At 46.0% G+C, this 22,213-nt stretch overlaps 1 pseudogene; it reads right to left on the reverse strand.

The window, feature by feature from the left end:
• The window catches only part of LOC138824183 (protein SGT1 homolog), a 100,360-nt pseudogene that overhangs the window by 3,749 nt on the left and 74,398 nt on the right, over positions 1-22,213 (reverse strand).

Genomic DNA, 22,213 nt, shown 5'->3' on the forward strand with positions numbered 1-22,213 from the left:
AATTCCTCAGCACCACATAAGCAAAAAGCTGGAAGTGGGGCTGTGGCTCAAGTGGTAGAGCACTAGCCTTCAGCTGAAGAGCTGAGGGACAGTGCCCAGGCCCAGAGTTCAGGACCCACGACCGGACCCAAAAAAAAAAAAAAAAAAAGATATTCAGTGTTCAAAATTCAAGAATGCAGTATCGATACACGCTGGGTATTAGTGAATATATGCAATACAGTGGTAGCGTTAGTACATTTTCCATTCCATATCATCAGGAGGATTGATTTCAACTCTCCTTTTACCTCCATATGACCAATTGGTACTCAAAACTGTACCACTAGACTCCATAAGTGATTTGTTCATGGAACGTTTCACTTCATCAGAGCCATCTGAATAGATTTGCTGAAAGCTGCATCGCCCTCCAACTTCTCATTCTTTTCTTCTTTGTTGATTTCACCAACCAATGTATCCCAATTTCTTTTCTTTTTTTTTTTTGGGTCCGGTCATGGGGCCTGAACTCTGGGCCTGGGCGCTGTCCCTCAGCATTTCAGCTCAAGGCTAGTGCTCTACCACTTGAGTCACAGCACCACTTCCGGCTTTTTTCTTTTTTCTTGTGTGGTGCTGAGGAATCGAACCCAGGGCCTCATGCATGTAAGGCAAACACTCTACCACTGAGCCACCTTCCCAGCCCCCCAATTTCTTATATAATGAGATGATGATGAATATAGGTTATTTACATCTGCTATAAACTTTTTTGGTGTGGGCACATATCCTTGCCCCCTTAGTTTTTCCTCTCTCACCAAAGCAGATAACTCTTTTTTTTTTTTTTAATTGTATTTTATTTTATTTGGGAACATACTGTACAGAGGGGCTACAATTACATGGGCAGGCTAATGCATACATTTCTTACCAAGCATTGCAGCCTCCTCCTTTGTTTACCCTTCACTTCCCTTCCCCGCCTCCCCCCTCCCCCCACCCAATTTTACCCCCCTCCCCCCACTCAATTATACCCCCCTCCCCCCCCCCACACCGACATTGTAAAGCTGGTTTTGACATGACATTTTGTACTTCTCATTGTTGCAACAGGTCCACCTGAATCCTTAAACGACTTGTTTGTCCCCATCTCCTCTACATGTTATACTGACATCAAATATAGTGAAAGCGGGAGTTACACTGTGGGGGAGGGACATACAAAGCAACAAAGAAATAATCTTGTAAAAAGCAGATAACTCTTTTTCAGAAACTTCAGAGAATTTACGTCATTCTTCTGAACATTCTTTATCACAAGTGTAATGATTGCTTGACATTCTGTCTGATACCAATCATACTTGATTTTTGACTGCGTCCACTGGGATGCAGATTGATTCACCTCAGATTCTGTTCCATTCTGACACTGAAATCTGCATCTGCACTTAATTTCTGTCTTTCTGTAAAACGTTCTAGAGCAACAGCATAGTTTTTTTTCCTATAGTATTCACATATTCCTTTTCTTAGTATAGCAGTGGCATTATTTGGATTGAGTCTCTTGAACTCAACTTTGCATCAGCAATGACACCACAGTATTTTCTAAGAAGAATGTGACAATAAACTCTCTGACAATAATACTGTGCATCATCAGGATTCTGTTCTAAGACCTTAGTTAGCTCCTCCAAGGCCACCTGGGAGTCCTCGTCAATTAGAGCATCAGAGAAGCTTGGGAAAAACTGCTGGGCAGTTGCAGGTCCTGCTGCAGCCGCTATTATCTCTAAGTCACTGTGACTGATGCAGAGTCAGCCACTAACAGGGTAAAGAGTTCTGTTGCCACCCAAGTGGGAAACTTCTAGATGGATGTAATTTTAAAGCTTGCTAAAAGAAGGGACATATATGCAACACAAATGATGTGTAGGGCACACATGTAACACATACACAACATGCATGACATGTATGTGACATAAACAACATACATGGCGTAAATGGCACACATGCCCACCACATATGACACGAGACATGCAACACATGATATAGGTGACACACATGACACAGGACACATGAGATGCATGACATGCATGCGACATACATTGTATATGCCACATGTGCCACAACGACACACATGGCATATCACGTGTCTTGTCACATGTGCCATACACAATGCAACCCTTGTCACACATGACACACGACACAGGCGACACATGATGCATGCCACATGTGACACATGTGATATGGGACATGCATGCCACATATGTCATGCATACAATGCACGTCACACATTACACACATGGAATATTGGTATGCATGACATATATGACATAGGCGACACTACACACAGCAACGTACCATGCATGACAAATATGGCATAGTTCACACATGTCATGTGTTGTACGTGTCACACATGACACACATGACACCTGACATGTCACACATGACACGCAACAAACGTGACATGCAGCATGCATGCCAGGCACACAAGACCTATATGACATACATGGCACACATGGCAGCCTACATGATATTCTACATACACCGAATATATGTGGCATACACAACACATATGCGATACATACCTGCTGGTTCTTTCAATTAGTAATTGAGATGTTGAAATTCTAGGTATTATAAGGAATCTATTTCTTTTTGTAGTTCTGTCATTTTTTTCCCTTATACATTTGGTAGTTTACTGGGCACATGTGAATTAAAGCCTTTTATATCTACTTGCACATGTATATATACATATTATTAATTTTTATTATGCAATGTCTCTTTCTAACTCATGATTTTTTTCTTGCTCTGAAGTCTGATTTGCTTGAAATTAATAAAGGCTCTCAGCTCTGTTCTATTTTTTTTTTAAAGGGGAAAAATCTTCAGACTATCAAGTAACTTCATGATTAACCATTCCTCACCCTCAAAATGACATGTGGGGTCTTCATGTATCTGAGTGGCTTTGGAATGATAAGCAACCTGTCCACTCATGGGTCATCACTTAGAACAGAATCCTTTGGGGCTGTAAGCCAAGAGCCAGCATTAGCTAAGCTTCCTGATAACCTAATGCGAATTCATATTTGAGGACTGCTGTTCTAGAAGTTCTCAGAATCACATGGTAAACATATGACAGGAGGCAAAACACTGATATGCTTTCATGAGAATTAGGACAAGTCTCTGAAAACTAATTCATTCAGGAGTCAATTCACTAGATTTTTAAAAATTTACCAAATTTGTTAATTTTCCAGAATTTTGCCTTAAACAACAATCTGTTCAAATACATTTAGTGTCTGTATTATTTATGAACATATGATTATTGTCTCTTTGAATGTTAGTAACTATGCACTAGAAATATGTTCTGAAATCAAACATGGTCTAAATTCCCGGTATATGTCTAAATTCCCAGCATCTGGGAAGTAGAGGCAGGGATATAAAGTCTGAGGCCAACCTTGGCCATATTGTGAGTCTCTATCTCAGAAAACAAAGCATGAGAAAAACAATGCATTATTTTATTGAGTATTCTCACAAATGCCTTCATAAGAAAAATGTGTTATTTAAAGTAACATATTTAAGGCTGGAAAGGTGGCTCAGTGGTAGAGTACTTGCCTTGCATGCCTGAGGCCCTGGGTTCGATTCCTCAGCACCACATAAGCAAAAAGAAAAAAGCCGGAGTGGCGCTGTGGCTCAAGTGATAGAGAGCTAGCCTTGAGCTGAAGAGCTGAGGGACAGCACCCAGGCCCAGAGTTCAGGCCCCACGACCCAAAAAAAAAAAAAAATATATATATATATATATATATATATTTAAAAGAAAAACATGTCCATAAGAAGACTGTGTAAATAAGAAAAGGAAATCATGCTAGCATTTAAATTTCTGACAAATTCAATATTCCCTAAGTGACTGTTCAGGAAAACATTCACTCAGAATAGTTAAGGAGTTACTGTGAAATTGTGAATTTAGTGACCTTAAAGAATTGCTGTTCAGCAAGTTTTTTCCTATGAGCATTCAATTTGAAGACTTGACCTAGAATCCCCTCAAAAGGCCCAAGGTCCCCCACCCCTGCTGAGGTTCAAGGGCAGAATGGAGGGCTTGGAAGCTGAGCAAGGGGTGAAAGGATGCAAAAGAATATCATCCCTGAGGTCCAGATGCTCTTCCGTAGGGTCCAAAGCCAGTGGTAGTTTTCTCCTGTCATCATCCAGTCCAGCCTGGAGCCCCCTGACTCTGCTTTCATTACAGAGGAAAACAGCCTTTCCTTGTCTCTCCTTGTTTTGGCCATACTGAGGTCTGAACTCAGAGCCTTGTCTTCACTAGGCAAAGACTGGACCCCTTGAGCCGCATGTGTAACCCCTTTGATTTTTAAAGATGTGAGATGAGTACTTTTGGGAATTGAAAAAAAGGGGGTATTGCTTTGCATTTAATTGGAGAAGGGGGGACAGGGTTTTCCTAATTCACATAAGAGCAAATTGGTGTCTTGCTCTGCCTCTTTGAAGAACCTTGTCCCCTGTCTCTTTGTTCCCTTGTCCTCCTTATGGCTCTCCTATAGCTCTGTTACATATGCAAATCACACCTGGATACCATGTCAGGGAGCATCTAGTGAAAGAACCTTCCAAAGAAGACCATAATGATGTCACTTGACAGACTTAGATCATCACGACCTTATTTATTATACGCTTTCTGTGAGAGACAGTGAATTTACCCATGTCTATCCATGCTCATTGGATTCTCATAAAACCCTATAAAGAGATATTATTGCTAATTTGTAAATGAGGAAATTGAGACACAGAGATGCCAAGTCACTTGTTTGAGGTCTTGTGGATAGCAAGTTGAGCTTTGAAAACAAGCAGGCTGCTCCAGAGCTTCTGCCTTCCTTGGTTAAAAATTATTGCCTGATGACTGTTTGCCCTAGCAAAGTTCTTGAAGACAGGTATTTTGGAGAAAAAGAGGTGGTATAGAAAGAGATGTACTCTAGGTGGCCTGCCAGGAGCTTATTGAAAATGTTTATGCTGGACCAAAGGCATTCAAGTGGGTCCACAGCAGATAAAAGCAAGTGATTCTTTGCTGAATCAAAAATGATTCAACAATACAGGTTCTGAGTCGTGGTGTAGCTCAGTGGCAGAGTGCTTGCCTAGCATGTGCAAGGAAGGCCCTGGGTTTGAACCCCAGCACCTGCTGTCTGTCTATCTGTCTGTCTCTTTCTCTCTCTCTCTCTCTCTTACACACACACACACACAACACACACACACACACACACACACACGTACAGATCCTGAGAAACTAGTCTGATTGAGTGGGATAGAACCCATCAAAAATGGGCTGCTGCTTTCTATGAAGGGCTGCTAGAGAACATAGAGAATTCCCACTGAAATCTGAATTCCAACAACAAAATTTTAATGTCAACATATTTTAAGTATCACAGAGATTTATTATAAAGTTTTGGTTGTTACTGTGGACTTGAAATTCAAATTTAATCAAGACTCTGGGATTTTAATTTGCTAAATCTAGCAATCCAAATTCTTTGGTGAGATAGCTTATAACTCAAGCAGTGTGCTTAAAAAGAACTGATCAAGAAGTACAGATGAGGCCTTGGTTGGAGAAGGAAGAATTGTAGATGTAAACCCAAGGAAGTGGCCTGATGTTGGCAAGTCACAAACCCAGAAGATGCTCTGTGAGGCACAAACTCCTGGGTAGGTGGGGAAGGGCTGGGAGGGTGTAGAGGGTGGGGATGGTTAGCTGTCTAGAGGAGACTACTTCAGGAGAGGTCAGCACAAGGGAGGGACTTGGATGTCCTGAAATCCTGATAGAGATTTTGCCTAATGTCATTTGGACAAGGATAGGGGATGAATCAAGCAGGATTTTAAGAAGGCTAATTTGGGGTGGCAGGTAGAATTGGCAGAGACAGAGGGTAGGGAGGGATGGGGAACTAAAACCCAGAGTCTCTGTTGAGGGTGAGCTGTGTGTGGAGGAAAGATGACCCAAAGGACAATTCAAAGGAATGCCCTCATCTTTCAAGTAGAGTAGGTAGGTGTCCATCTGGAGGGTAGAAGGCTTGTAAGAGCTGTGTCTCTCAGTGAGAGAACTGCAACCTCCTGGTCTAGGGAGGAAGAAGTGGCCATGGGTACAGAATTTCAGAGGGAAGATTTTCATCAAAGGTACATCTTGTTCTATTGCATCCTCTCCTGTACACACACACACACACACACACACACACACACACACACACACACACACCCCACTCTGTGCTTATTAGATTTGTATAGATTTTCATAAAAAGTGAACACTTGTTTCTATTTCAAATAATATTTATTAAGGATGCATTTTAGCTTTTCAGTTTTATTTGTGCTTTTCTGGGTGACTTGTTACTTTAAAAACATCCATTCATTTGCCAAGGCTGTGATTGGCTTGGTTGTAACACCCCCTCCCTCTCCTGCCTTTTTTTTTTTTTTTTTTGCATCCTTGCAGCTCAGCCAACCCTTATTTCTCGTATTAAAAAATTAAAAAAAAACAAAAAACAAAATGAAACCCCCAAAACTTGGAGAGCCTCTAGAGAAAGCTCCTTTGGCCACAGGAGATGACTTTTGTGTGGCTCTGGCGTCCAGCCTGTCCTGAAAAGCTTGCTCAGCTGTTCTAGGCTTCCTGGCAAAGCCACTTGGCAGGAAAGGCAAGGCCCAGACAGGTTGGAAATGAAAACTCTCAGGTCTTTCCTGGGACTGGGTGGGAGGGGCGGGGGACGGAGTCTCCTCTAGCCAGGGTTGAACCTGGGTACCAGAGCTCCAGATCTCCATCAGATCTCCCTTGCCCTGGGGGCCAGGCTGGTCTAACTGCCCTGGTGCTCTTCCAAAGTAGCCTGGAGGGAAGGTGCTGTGAGCCAGTCTTCAGTGACTCTTATGTGGACCTAGGACTGTGTGCTTCCTGACTATATCTTGGTTTAGAGGCATGTACTTTCTTTGTGACCGTGTTCTGAACAGGGGAAACTCTTGTCTTCCCCATGGAACTGATTATGGCCTACGTGTACCTGAGCTTGGGTCTCTCATGGGAACAAAGGCTAGCTTGCCTACACTAGCTGCTGGTTGGCCAACACCTCAGAGTAACCTGCATTTCAGTAGTGAGGTGTATTTGTACCCTACATAAATGGCCATTCATCTTCATGTTGTCAGCCTGTGTTTCTATGGTAATAGACCCTCCTTACTTTCATTCCCCTCACTCACGTGTAATGCCCTGCTGCCCACCAGGGCTCCTATGTCAGCCACACACACCTGAGACCTTTGCCTATGTGTGGGACATGAGCACCTGTCTCTAGTAATGTTCCTCCATCTGCTTCTTTACCTGCTGCATAGGACATTTGCCAGAACTTGCTTCAAAGCCACACCCTTGTGAAGCCTGCCAGATGCTTCCTTCCTTTGACCCTTTCTTAAGGGTTCTTTTCGGTCCCTTTTCTGGAGAGAAAGTACTTATATTGGTGCTTCCAGATGAAGTTTTGAACTTGATTTCTGATCCAGCCTGGACATCCTCAACACGGGGTTTATCATCAGCCTGTCTTTTGGGGATGACAACCTGCTGGGGTTCTGTGCTCCTTGTCAGCTGGGCTGATGACCAAGCAAAAGTGCCAATGTCAGGGCCTATATCCCATTCATGGTGGTCTCTGGCTGTTCTCAGGCTCTGTATTCTCCTGTTACCACTCGGAGGCCTTCATGACTACTCCTTGACCTAGCAGCCCTTTAGCCCATTGATCCTAATTGCCAGCAGCTGGACCAAGCTGCCTTCCCAAGATGCCTTCCCAAGATGCAGTGAGCGGCTAGGTGTTGCTTTTCCCAGAGAATTTTGGGAGGACATCCCTGCCAAGCCTGGAGAAGGGTGAGTTGGGGAGGAAGGCCCAGCAGAAGGCAAGGAGGTGGGGTTGAGTGGGGGAATCCAGGAAGTTCACTCTATCACTCTATTGCCCACAGGAGAGGCTCTCAGAGTGTGTGGATGTGTATTTGTCAGTGATTGGAGACATTCTTGTCACAACTGGCAAGGGGATGGCATCTAGTGTGGATGTTAGGGGTTGGGATGTTGCCAACCATCTTCCAGTGCCCCACAAGAATTACCCAACCCCAGGTGTCAAATGCTGAAGCGAAAATCCCTGAGAGTCAGGATCAGCTGCATTGGAGGCCTTCTGTTTGAGAGGTAGACAAATTGGCTTCCAGGAACAGAGGGCAGCAGAGTTCTCAGGGCCAATCTGCAGCCTTCTCTATCCCTTCCAGGCCCTCCCATGGAGCTATGGTTTCTGGCATTGATTCTTGTTCTCTCTGCCCACAGCCATGGTCACCTCACTTCTCAATGGTGCCTGATGGGGATCGTTTCTATGGTCAGTGGATGGCAGATGCTGGGAAATCTTCTAGTTCTTTTATTTGGTTCCATGTTAGCTACAGTCTCAGACAAGGGGTCAAGGGATGTGTTACCGTTACGTTGTGTGGGATGGCTAGAGTGGTGCACACTTGCAAGCCGTTGTTTGGGAGGTAAAGACTGGGAAGGACTCAGTTACAGGCTATTCCACCTAAACCCTCTAGGAGTGGAGATCACATTCCAACCAATGCTGGCCTGCCTGCAATCCCAGCTACACAGGAAACATATGTGGAGTAATTTCAGTCTGAGGCTACCCTAGGCAAAACATGACTCTATCTAGAAAGTAACTAAAACAAAAAGAGTTGGGGGTGTGGTTCCAATGACAGAGCACCTATCTAGCAAGAAAAGAGCCTGTGAAAAAAGGCTGTGTGTTGGGCTGGGAAGGTGGCTCAGTGGTAGAGCGCTTGCCTTGCATGCATGAGGCCCTGGGTTCGATTCCTCAGTACCACATAAGCAGAAAAAGCCGGAAGTGGTGCTGTGGCTCAAGTGGTAGTGTGCTCGCTGTGAGCTGAAGAGTTCAGGGACAGCGCCCAGGACCAGAGTTCAGGCCCCATGACTGGAAAAAAAGAAAAAAGAAAAAAAGAAAAATGGCCATGCGTAAAGGATCATTCTTCCCCCTTACATAACAACCATAGCACAGACTACGATGCACTGCTCATTTCATTTGTAGCAATAACCTGCTTGTGCATTATATGATATCACTGTCACAACCCTACTAGGTAGTTAGCATTATTATTCCCCATGACAGGATTTGTCCAATTCGCAAAAATAAAAATAAGTGGTGCTAAGGTTGGAACCACGTCTTGGACCCCATCCCCCAAATCGGTTATTAGAAAATTCTCAGAGTTCTTCCAGAGTGCCGGAGGAGCATTTGTAGTGACCAGTGACTCGATGGGCTCTCATTCCCTGTGCCAGTGTGAGGGGCTAAAATAGATATCTGCTTTGGGCAGGTGGAATAGGGCAGGGCTTGGGAGAGAAGAGGGCACAACAGGGCACAGCTGTGTCTCATGAAGGGGTGACTAACACTCAGTGTGGCAAGTCAGTCTGGTTCGGCTGGGAAGTTCTTTCCCTCCCTGGCCATATCCTACTGGGGAAAGCCTGACAATGTTCCTGAAGCTGATGAAGCTGCCGGAAGGGAAGCTGCTCTTTGCTCTTTAGGATCTAGAGAAAGCTGACCCTTCTCTGTCCATGTGTCTGTCCATGCGGGAAAGTCTTGCTGGACTACGAGACTGCTGGCTGCTGGCATGGAGGCTGCAGAAGGCAAGCAGTCAACAGGAAATGGTTAAGTAGGAGCAGATGGAGCACTGGTCCTGGAGCAGAGGAGGAAATAACTGAGCGATGGAAGGGACACACAGGAATGCCTTTGCCTCCTCCCTGAGGCTCTAGTAAAGAGTCAGGGCCACCCTCTTCTCCTGCCTCACACAGTGGGTGCCTAGCCGGGCAGTGCCTGCTCTCCTGTTGCTCTCCTCAGCTGTGCCTGGGGCTAGAGAGAGAAGGCCCAAGGATCCAGGCACCAGACGCCTTAGGGCAAGGAGGAGAGTTCTTCTCTGGAGGGCCCTTTCTAGGGCCCAGGCTGTGAGGGGGCTGTAGGAGATGGTTTCCCTCTTCTGGTTCTTAGCTCCCTAGAGAGTGCTCTGGGCCTCCCAGAAACATTCTACCCCTCCCAGGTAGAGTACACAGCCAGCTTGTGACCTGGACCTGCACAAGGGCTGTACACAACAGACTTTGTTCCTGTTCCCCATAAGGGGTGTCTAGAGAGGTGAGGAACCTGAGGTCAGGAAAGTGGCCTTGAGCAGGATTAGAAACTTCTCTGCCTCCAGGCTGCTCCCCCGAGCTTCCTTCCATACCCCAAGCCAATTCTCACGTTCAGGAGTCCTCTCTACTTGCAGGGCTCCATTCCACGCTGAAATAAAACAAGTGATGTTACTGGTCCTTTCTTGGCCTCCGTCTCGGGGAGATGTCCCTTCAAGGATGAATAGTTCTGCCTCTCAGGCCTGGGACACATCCTGCCATCTTGCAAGTGGGCTCCATCCCTGAAGTTCAGAGGCCTGGTTGCCCAGGACCTTGGGGCAGCACAGGTGTGAACTCCTGGCCCGGGTCCCAGCAGGAGGGATCCCCATGTTGGGTGTGTTGAGTGGTACACATGGACATGGAGGCGGGAGTCACATCTTCTCAGTGCCCATTGGCACTTACCAGCTGCTACTTGTTCCCTAGAGTGAGGGGCCTAGGAACAGCAGCTCTGTCACGGGCTGAGTCTGTCTGTGTGTGTGTGTGGGGGGGGACAGGACTAGGGGAATTGTGGGCCTCAAAGGCATCTCAATTGTCAACTAAATATAACAACCCACATTTCCTTGGGTATACATCCCATTCTGTTTGTTTATAGGATGCATTTAAACAAGTACATGTATTTATTTATATATTGACTCATATAATCCCTAATATAACCCCTTATTTTGCTTTTTTAAAAAAAAATACTAAATTGCCTTCATACAAGTAGTTTCCTATACTCTGAGTTCAAGTCTGGGCAGTCTGATTCTCAAGTTCACTCTCTGACCATTATACTATACTTCTGGGCAAAGTGACTTCTGAGGAGGCCAGGCCAGGGACCACCAGTGGTTAAAGGCTTGAAGACTTGACATGGCTAAGTAAAAGCTGAGTGCTGTCAGCATATTGGTATTCCTAGGACGCAGGTATGGCAGGAGACGACTGTCAAGGTTTGTATCACAAGGACCCGCAAGACAGAAATGGCCCTGAGCCTTGTCCAACTTTTGGCCCTGGCCTAAAAAAACCTCAGTGTAGAGGAGGGAGGACCTTAAAAACAGTACAACTAGGTTCCGCACTGCCTGATTTTAAGAGTTACTAGAAAGCGAGACAGTGGAATAATTAAATGGTAAACATTTCTAACAATGGGAAAGAAAGGAGAGTGAAGAAATACAGCTGCACATGCAAAGTCAGAGGATCTGTAACAATGCAAAAATTCAATAGACAGGGCTTAAAAACTAGTGCTAGAAAATTTAAATGTCCATATGTGGAAAATAAAAAAGGAGAAGGAGCGGGAAGAAGAGGAAGAGTAAGCAAAGGAGGGGGAAGACAAGAGGGAGCAGGAGAGGGACAGGAAGGAAAAGGAGGAGGAGCAGGAAGAGAAGAATGAGGAGGAGGAGGAAATAAAAAGAAGGAGAAAGAGGAGGAGGAGACAGTGGCAGGAGACAGTGGCAACATGAAAACATTGGCCTATAGTCCCAAATAAATCAAGACATAAATGTTAACTTCACAGTATAAAAGACAAACTGGCACTGTTGGTTCATGCCTGTAATCATAGCTAATGACTGGGCTGAGATCTGAGAATCAAGGTTCAAAGCCAATCAGTGCAGGAAAGTTCATGAGACTCTTATCTCCAGTTAACCACCAAAGAGCCAGAAGTAGAGTTATGGCTCAAGTTTTAGAGTTCCAGCCTTGAGCAAAAAAGCTAAAGGACAGTGCTTAGGCCTTGACTTTAAGCCTAGTACCAATGCAAAAATAAGTATAAAAGAAAACTGTAGTGTATGAAAGAAAAAATAAAACTATAAAAGGAGAAAAAGTCAAACATAGGAAAATGGCATTTGTGATTTGGACTAAACAAGAATTTCTTGGATTATGATGCTGAAAACACAACCCACTAAAAAGTGATCAATTTTATTTCATCACAATGGAAAACTTCTGTTTTTCCTGTTAAAAAGATGAAGGAAAATATATTTGCAAAAGCCTATTTTGATAGAAAACTTGTATGTACTATATATATATATATATATATATATATATATATATTTAAAAACCCTCAGAATTCAATAAGAAGAAAACAATCCTATTTTTTTAATGGGCCAGATATTTAAGCATACTTTCATCAAAGAAGAAATGTGAATGGCAACCACTTTCGAAGTGGCTGAAATAAAAGATCCCACAAATAATAAAAGTATTGGATGCTGGAAACTATATGGAGCAACTGGAACTCTCATACATTGGGCAGGAGGGTAAAATAGTATCTTTGCTTTGGAAAAGGTTCCAGCGATACCACTCTTAGGTATTTACCAAGTTAAATGAAAACATGTCTACACAAAAACTTATATACAGATGTTAACAATGGCTCTAATCAGAATAGCCTCAAATGGTAATGAGTCCAATGTCCTTTGATTACTGAATGAATAAGTCTCTGTTATGCATCTGTGTAGTGGAACACTGCTCATCAAGGAACATGAACTTCTGAATTTAACATAACCTGAGTGAGCCTCAAGTACACTGGGCCAAGTAAAAGCAGGTCCTCTCTCTGGTGGCTGTGTGGCTGTGTATGTATGGTATGGTTCTGTTGATAGGACATTTTGGAAAAGACAAAACTAAAAAGAGGAAATAAACTCATAATCAGTTTTGAGGGTCTGGGCTGGGGGAAGAGTTTGACTATAAAGAAACATTGCAGAATCTGAGGATTATGGAATACTTTTGGTGTCTTTATTGTGGTGATGGTTATATAACCGCATACATTTAAAACTCACAGAAGTAGAGTTTAAAATGGATGATTTTACTGGGTGCCAGTGGCTTATGCCTGTAACCCTAGCTACTCAGGAAGTTAAGATCTGAGGATTGAGGTTCAAAGCCAGCCTGCACTGGAAAGTCCATGAGACTCTTATCTCCAATGAAACTACCCCCAAAAAAGCTGAAAGTAGAGCTCTGGCTCAAATGATAGAGCACTAGTCTTGAGTAAGAAAACTCAGGATCAGTGCCCAAGCCCTGGAACCTACAGAGCAGGGGGGGAAAGGGGAAGGAGTTTTATTGTATGTAAATTCTGCCTCAATAAACTGACTTAAAAATTATAAAACAGCATGGTGCCTGGGGCTCATGCCTATAATCCTAACTACTCAGGAGGCTGAAATCTGCGTATTACAGTTCAAAGCCAGTCCAGGCAGGAAAGTCATGAAACTCTTATCTCCAATTAACCACCAGAAAACCAGAAGTGGTAAAGCGCTCACCTTGAGCTGAAGAGCTGAGGGACAGCGCTCAGTCCCAGGCCCAAGTCCCATGACCAACAAAAAAAATTATAAAACAAACACAGTGCATGCAATTCCTTCTTTGGAATGCTGAGGCTCTCACTTTTATTAATTGCAAGCACCCTGGGAGGGCTGGTAGCTAAGCTGAGGGAAGCTTTAGCATCAAGAGAGAAGATGAAGGGGACCATTTTCCAAAAGGATGAAAAAGGATGAAGTTTGGTTTAGTTTTGTTTGGTTTGTGGCTCTGGGCTGGTCCTGTGAATTATGTCATATTGGGAGTAGGGATTGGGAGTTATATGGGAGGCTCACTCCCTTCTATCTTTGTTGGCCTGGTCTTCAAAGTCTGGAGGCCACAACTCCAACCTGGGCTTCCTTCTCCAGCATCTTCTCCCTCTACCTCTATATTATCTAATTCCAAGTACAAATGGAGCAGACCAGTTTTGGCACCTTCCTTTACTTCTCCTTTCTCCCTTCTCCCCTTTCCCTCTCTCCCTTTCTCCTTCCTTTTCTCCTTCTCTCCCTCTGTAAGGTCCACTGTAATGTAAGGATGGCGAGCAGACTCCATCTTCCTCGCAGCAAAGTCTCCACCAGTACCTGCGTTACCTAGGCAACTAGCACACCTCGAAGAGGTCACATCTGCATCCGCTGAGGTCACATCTGGATTTGATGTGGCCACACCTTTCCCCACCCCTACCCTAGGATAAGGCCTACCCCAGGGCTAGACGCTCTCTTTCCCAGCCACGTGGAGTGCTAGCCTGGCCTGGTGCCAGCTGGAAAGATGAATAAACCTACCCCTTGCCTGAATACACGTGCGTGGTGTTTTTCTTACTTGGCTCCTCTTTAAAAGGAAAGAGGGTAACTCCCTCTTTCCTTTTCCCTCCTTTCCTCTTTCCTTCCTTCCCCCCTTCTTTCCCTCTTTTCTTTGGTACTGGGGTTTGAACTGGGAGCCTTGTGTTTACTAGGTAGATGTTCTACCACTTGAGCCACACCTCCAGCCCATTTTGCTTTGGTTATTTTTGAGATACATCTTACATTTTTTATCCTTCAGAGTTGGACTACAATCCTCCTGATATCTGCTTCCTGAGTAGCTAAGAATACAGGTGTAGGCATTGTACCTGGTGGAGGATTATTTCTTATGTCCCCTAAACACAAGAGTCTCAAGATCACCTCGTAGTTTATTTCTACTTCTGTGGCTCATTGGAAGTTCCCATCACATTAGGTATTTCTGTTCAGTGGGAAGTTTCCTGATTGCTAGGAGGACAAGCTTTGGTGAGGCATCATGGCCACAGGTGAGGATTTTCCTATTCATTTTATTCATAGGGGACATTTCCCCAAGGTACGAAACAGAAGAGTTTGCTCAGAGTAACTGGGGGCTTCAGGAAGAGACTTGGAGTCATGTGTCTCTCTTGACTCTTGTGAGTTGCACTCCAGTTTTTGGACAGAAGCAGGGTGTGTACTTGATGTTGACCCCACAACTGACTGATAAGTCATCCTCTGACTCCTAGGATTCTGGCTGGGCTCTGCTGTCTAGTAAACTGAAGGCAGTAATCCATGAATAACGTGGATGATATTAGGTAACAGTGAAGGCTATGGGCTGGGGGCTGACTCACTTCTCCGGGCCTTGAATCAGACCAATGTTATTTCCTCTGGTTTCCAGCAGACTGAGCCAGATTCCCCTGGACACCTGTCTTTGTCACTGAAGTGGAGGTGAGGGCTCTGGACAGTGAAAGATGGTGACTTGGCTGTGGGCCAAGATCAACTAGAGTCTGAGAGTTTGTACCATGAGGGTTGAAGCTTTCCAGGGGGCTGGTGGGGCAAAGCGGGGCAGAGGAGGCCAGAGGACATGGCTCTGGGGTTGAGGGGTAGGGGAGGGAACATGTGGCATTTTGGCAGTGGCTTGAAAGCTCAGTGTGAAAAGGTACACAATAGGGTCCTTGAGAAAAGTTTAAGTTCTTTTTTTTTTCAACCTTTCTTCTCTGGCCATGTATGGAGGAGAAGTAAAATCAGGAAATGAATGTGGACACAGGCAGCCCATGGAAAGTCCAGCGGTTGGTACTTCTGTTGCTCATGCCTTGTGAGTGGGAATGAGACCTGAGAGCACTGAGGGCCCACCTATGGCTGGGGAATGGAGCACCACTTGCATGGGTGTCTGGGCTGCTGGGGTACCAGAGAGCATGGGTTTCCCAAGGGACCCGTCTCTCTGGGGAAAGCTCCTTGAGGGCAGATCTCTCTCTCTCTCTCTCTCTCTCTCTCTCTCTCTCTCTCTCTGTCCTGCCCTTTGTACCATGAAACTTCTCTCTTTGTCTGTCTCTGTCCGTCTGTCCTTCATGTGGTACTTTGGTTGCTAAGGAGAGGTGTTGGAGGGAGCCACTGTCAAGATAACTGGGTCAGTAGGGGGTGGGCAGGAAAGATGCCACAAAGACAAGTGGGATGGGCAAGACCTAGGAAGGACTTTTGACCAACTGCAGGTCTAACTGGGAGGTACCGCCCTGGGTACATTGCCAGGCCCTATATGGTTGCCCTAAAATTTCCTTGGGTTCCTCCCTTCTCCAGAGAGAGAGAGAGAAAAAAAGAAGCTTCTATTTTGGGGGTCCCACTCATCTTCCTCAGTTAATCACAGTAGGGTGGTGTGATGAGTGGCTTGCCCCTTCCTTCCTTCCTTCCTTCCTTCCTTCCTTCCTTCCTTCCTTCCTTCCTTCCTTCCTTCCTTCCTCTCTTTCTCTCTTTCTTCTTTCTTTCTTTCTTTCTTTCTTTCTTTCTTTCTTTCTTTCTTTCTTTCTTTCTTTCTTTCTTTTTCTCTCTCTCTCCTCTCTCTCTCTCTCTCTCTCTCTCTCTCTCTCTTTCTTTCTTTCGCTCTTTCTCTTTCCCAGTCCTGGAGCTTGAACTCAGGGCCTGGGCACCATCCTTGAGCTTGTCAAGGTGTGCTCAAGGCTAGCACTTTACCACTTGAGTCACAGTGCCACTTCTGGCTTTTTCTGTTTATGTGGTACTGAAGAATTGAAGAACCTAAGGCTTTATGCATGCTAGGCAAGCACTCTACCGCTAAGCCACATCCCCAGCCTCTGTGAGTGGTTTCCATAGCAAGGACTTCTGGAGAAGAGCTAGTTTTGCTCAGTGTATCCCTGAACAGTGAACAGAGGCTGGGTCTGAGCATAAAGAAGCTGCAGGGGAGGAGCTGCAGGTGACAGGAGCATCTGGGCCACAACACAGCTGTGGACTTGTTGGTCCTGTGTTCCTACCTGGCTCCCTGCATTATCTACTTTCTTTAGTTCCATCCCTTCTTCCTTGTTTTTGTCTTCTTTTAGTTGTTAAATGATCCCTCATTGGAAAGGTTTCCTGTGTGGCTCTTAACTAGCTGGTCATTCCACCCCATCATAGTTGATGTCACTTAGAATGTCACCCAGTGAGGGTGGTGACATTAGCATGGCAGCCCACAGAGGGATAGAACCAGGCAGAACCTTTTCAGTGCTTCCAAAAAGTTCTCTGCCCAAAGCTATCTGTTGGACTGTGTTAGCAGTTTTATTAAAGGTGATTATCTCACTGTGCTTAGTAATTTTCTGCTTGTTTCTATCCCTGGGAGGTTCCTTGATGGCTTGTCAATTGTGGCTGAGGCAGAAGATGCTGGCTTGCTGTGGTCTGTCTGCTCAGAACAGTGTCACTGCAATGCTCAGTCCTTCCTGGTTACTGACTGCTTTGCTTACGCCATCAATCTCTTGCAGAAAAAGGCCGAGGGTGCTGATGTAGGTGTATTTCAGGAGTATGACTTGGATCTTGTTGGGGTTGAGTTTGGATGATTGGGGTTGAGTGCCCCCTGGCCACTCAAAACTTTTTGTTCAACACCTTCTTCCATATTCTTGGGGTGTTAGATCATGCTGATCTACCTGATCTGGTTGTGCCTTTGTTCTTGCTGTTCCCTCCACCTGGAATATACTCTGCTAAGCTTTTGCCCATCTTTCTAGAGTCTTCCTTGGAGCCACAGGTAAAGGTTCAGGCAAGGATGATGTACATTGCTGACTTCTTTATGTGAGACAAGATGTACCTTATTGTATTATGATTTATTGTTGGTCCTCCAACCTAATTCCCCATAGGCAGTCCATAAATTGTCTTGTGTATGTATGCGTGAATGAACAAAGGAATGAAGGAGCTAGTAGCAAGGTGAAAAGTAAATATAGACATGTCCCTTATGGGGGAAAATGCCTCACCACTTTCATCAGGACGCTCTCCTCAGAGGCTGGCTTTTGGGCATGGCTTTTCCAGCTCTTGTCCCTTAGTGTAGCCAAGAGATTCTTCAAGGATGCTGTGCCATCTGCCCTGCCTCATTTACAGATTGTTTCATCCATCAGCTTCTTTCTCTTTGCTTTTCTGGCCAGTAGGACTTGTTTGGCAGGGACTTAATGCCTGAGAAAGCCTGGGAATCAATCTGTTGAATCATGGGATACATCTCACATTTTGAGGTGAGTTTGGAGTCTGCTCAGGATGGTTCTCAAGGAGGAAGGAGAGACTTCAGACTTTGGGAGGAGGAGGAGGTGCAGGAAACAATGGTGGTGATTGAGTTGAGGTGGGGTAGGAGGCAGTGTGGGATGGTGGCAGGGGTTGTAGAGAGCGTGAGCGAATGTGCATATGGGTGTGGGCAAGGTTTCTCTGTGAAGGTAGGAGAGAAACCTTGGGGGCTGTATGATGGCATTTGAGCCCAGTCCAGTGGTGGCCAAATATTAAGTACAAAGGTTTCTCAGCTAGAAGGAAATGAACCACGAGTTGTGGTACCAGCTGTTTGAGAATGGGGTGTCTGGGGCAGCCCGCATCTCCCTGGTAAGTGCTAATACATACTTGGTGGTTGTGCAAGGCACCACATTTCCCAGAAGAGGTCAAGGAAACAGGGACAGACTTTAAGGCTTGGCCTGGGCCAGGTACACAGGGCTGGAGAAGCCGTGAGATGAGTCTGCCTCTAGATGCTCCCCTCCCCCACTGTCCTCATATCTAGGGCCTGGGAATGGGGGGGTGGTGGTGCTGGATTGGCTTCTGGGTAGCCCAGCAGCCTGTTTCCCACCTTTCTCCTCCCCTCCCCTAGTTTATAAACTAATAGCCCACAGCACCCTAGGAGGGGGTGAATGGGGACCCATTTGTTTTTCCAGAGTTTGACCTCTGGGTAAAACTCTTACCCCAAAATGTGGGGGGTTTAAGTGAAAGCGATAAATCAGCTTCTTTGAAATGCAGAAGGAGCTTGGGGAAGTCCCCTTTGATATGCAGCTTGGAACTGGGGGCACTTAAAACCTGGGTTAATTCTCCCGGCTTTATTGGAGGCAGAAAAAGAGAAGAGGAGGAAACCCAGGGCTGGTCATTAAGCCTGAGGACTTGAAAAGCTTGGGACAGGAGCCGGCAGCGCAAAAGGATCACGAAGGCAAAGCGACCCTGGGAAAAGTGTCCCCAATGAACTCTAATCCTGGTTCCCACCCAGACAGATGAGAGGAGGTGGGGTGGGGGGAATGGGACACGGGCAGCACGCGGAGAGGCTCCACGTGATGGAGGGGGCGGTTGCTATGGGAACAGGGAGGCGCAGGGAAGGAGAAAGGCGAGGGCTAACTTGGCAATTTCCTGAAAGGAGAATGCAAGTGAGTGTTGTGGGTCCCATTCACTGGGCAGCTTTTGCTTTCCAAAGTCTGGGGGGCTCTTGTTTCCCTTTATGGGAGCCAGGGCTTGCCTGTTCCCTCTGGACTGGAGCTGGGCACTTCATTAGAAACATCTGGTAGTCGCCGACCTCTGCCATAGGGCAGAATGGAGGAAGAAAGTCATGAAGCCACTACACAATTTTCAGATGGGGGGTGGGGTGGGTGACTTTGAAGATGCAAAGCTTTCCTCCACTCCAGCCCTAAAAGGTGAGGGAGAGGCTGCATAGGGACACAGGGCCCCTAAAGGCCACTTAGTGGCACTGGTTTGGGGTCACTGCCTCCCAATGTTGTCAGACAGGATGGTCTAGGCCCAGAGACCCCCAAACCTTTATTGAAAGATTTCTCAGAGTTTCTGAATATGATTCCCAGAGTTGATGGCCATTCCTGTCTTCTCTACACTGTCCCCACTGGGCCTGCCTGTGGGCAGGAATGAGTAAGGAGAGAATTTGCTTGTCACCTGTTTACCCCTACTAGGTCTGCTTCTCCACCCCCCCCCCTTCCTCCTCAGTGGAGGAGTGGGTGGTGAGGAGGCAAGTGGAATGAAGGGTGTAAGCTAAAGAAAGTAAACTTGATCCCTCAGAACTTGATCCACCTATTTCAGTCAGGCTAGAGCAGTGTGTGGCTGGTGAGTTCTTGCCTGCCCCTGCTCCCCTAGGCTCATTGGGTGCTGAATTCCAGGGAACGCATTTGTCATGCAGTTGGGCTGATCTTTTGCCCCCAAAGGCCATGGCTCTGTGGGCTGGAGTTTCATACATATTGACACTCAGGGTCAGCCCAAAATCTCTTAATGCATCTCCCCTCCCTTTCTTCTTCATGAGAGTCAAGAACCCAGGATCCAGCTGGGCGCTGGTGGCTCCTAACTACCTAGGAGGCTGAGATCTGAAGATTGCAGTTTGAAGCCAACCCTAGGCAGGAAAGTCTGTGAGACTCTTATCTCCAATTAACCACCAGAAAACTAGAAACCGGGCTGTGGCTCAAGTGGTAGAGTGCTAGTCTTGAGCACAAAAAGAAAAATAAAGAAAGAAAAAGAACCCAAAATCCTTTGAAGGAGCCCACCTGGGACCTAGCCCAGATACTCAAAGCGTTTTCCTATGTCAGAGCATGCTTAGGATCTTACTCCTCTATAGCCCTCAAACAAGGAGTCAAACTACATAAGCCAAAGGAGGAATTGCTTTAAGCTCCTTTATTTTTTTGGCAAGCTGAGAGCAAAGCCCCTAGAAGGCAGGGGCTGCCTGGTATTCCCCATACACTGGGGTATATGGAAAAGGGGGGCAGAGGATCCAAGCAGCCCCAACTCTTCACAGAGCTGCCTGCCTCCCTGTTACCTCTGTACTTTGTCACCCTTTTCTGCCTGGGGTGGCCAAGAAGACAAGGCTCCCTTTTCTACCCAACCTTCCCCCTCCCGCCCCCCTTTTTGTTCTGGTCCCTGGAGCTTGAGCTCATGGCCTGAGCATATCCCTGAGCTTTTGTGTTCATGCCTAACATTCTACCACTTGAGCCACAGCTCCATTTTTGGCTTTTTTGGTGATTAATTGGCAATAAGAGTCTCATGAACTTTCCAGCCCAGGTTGGCTTCAAACCAGGAACCTCAGATCTCAGCCTCCTGAGTAGCTAGGATTATAGGGACGAGCCAACTGTACCCCCTCTTCTGCTTTATCACACTTCCTGCCCCTCTTCTCAAATGACCGCTGAAACATTTATTTCCCCAGTGCTAGAACAGTAGGAGCTGGACACGGGTCTGAGCTGTGGCACTCACTAGATGCCCAGGGAAGAGAGGCCATTTTGTTTTCCTCTCTTCCTGGCTACAAGGAATGCAGGGCTTGGGGAAGGGAGGCAGGAAGCAGTGTTCCCACAGTTCTGGAGAGAAAGCAGGGCAAGTAAGATTCGGGCATGGAGGTTGGCTGTGGAGAGATCATAACTCTGAGGCCTCTGGGAGAATGACACAAAGAAGGAGCAGGGTACAGAGTCCAGGGTGCGGAAGAGGCGGGGAACAGGCAGACCAGGTGCTGGAGGATGTCCAAGCCAATCCTGGGTCACAATGAATGAAGCCCAAATTCAAGAATTCTCAGGTATTTTTCTGAGAAAAATCTATGATGGCAGTGTGAGTGTGAGAGAGAAAGAACATCACACACACACACACACACACACACACACACACACACACACACACACACACACACACACACACACACACACACACACACACACACACACACACACACACACACACACACACACACACACACACACACACAGAGCTATGGGGAAGGCCTGTGCCAGAAACGGCTGCATTCCTCTCTACCTCAAGCCAGCCCACTTTGCAAAATGCTTTCTCATGACTTGCCGGCACATTTTCCTCTACCACACCCCGCTCTTGTTTCTATATGCTTGCTCTTTCTTCCCTCCTCCATAAAGCAACTGTACAAACACCTGCATTTTATTAATGCCGCCTGGAGCTGGGGCTGGGCTGGGCCCCCTCTGCTCTTACCACCCCTCCTCCTCCACTGTGCTCAGTGAAGCAAAGCTCAAAGGTTAACCCTATGTTGCCTGGGTTTCTGTCCCTGAAATGTAGATCCCAGGAATGCAGAAAAATGTCCAAGAGGCAGAGGGACAGGCTTTTCTGACAGCTATTCAAGTGTATTCTGGGAGCCCCTGGTTCCACACGTTGTCTTCCGCTAAGCTTTTGGTCTAGTTCTTTCATTGCTGCCCTTCCTTGTCCCTTTGGAAGGACACAGAAGGAATTCTTCTAAGAGCTACTCCTTAGTGAGGCTGGCCCTTTAAATATCTACTCCATCCTCCACCTTTAAGAGCCACTGGGACTAAACAATTCCAGAAAAATAGCTGCTTTCCTCTTTAAAATATTTTAAATAAGGAACGCATAAGGAATATAAAAATGTCCCATAATCCCATCACCCAGAAAGCCTTGTTAACATTTCTTTTAATGCAAGACATGCACATGTCTTTTTTTTTCTTCCTCTCTACTACAGTTGCTCCCCTCAAAGGCAGGGACCTTTAAGGGTTTCTTGGATATCCTTTCTGAGAAAAAATTTGTTCCTCTTCTTTTCTTAAGGAAAAGTAAGTCTGGAATTCTTGTCCTTTCAGCACATGGAGGCTCCTTGATTCTTTTTAGTGGTGGCATGTGAATGTATGATGTGACTGGGTGGTGTCCAAGTCCCAGGGACAAGCAGATAGGCAGTTTCTCCTCTATAGGTCTAAGC

Source organism: Dipodomys merriami, unplaced genomic scaffold (assembly GCF_024711535.1).
Source record: "Dipodomys merriami isolate MVZ:Mamm:240054 unplaced genomic scaffold, mDipMer1.0.p SCAF_1, whole genome shotgun sequence".
NCBI classification, from domain to species: domain Eukaryota; kingdom Metazoa; phylum Chordata; class Mammalia; order Rodentia; family Heteromyidae; genus Dipodomys; species Dipodomys merriami.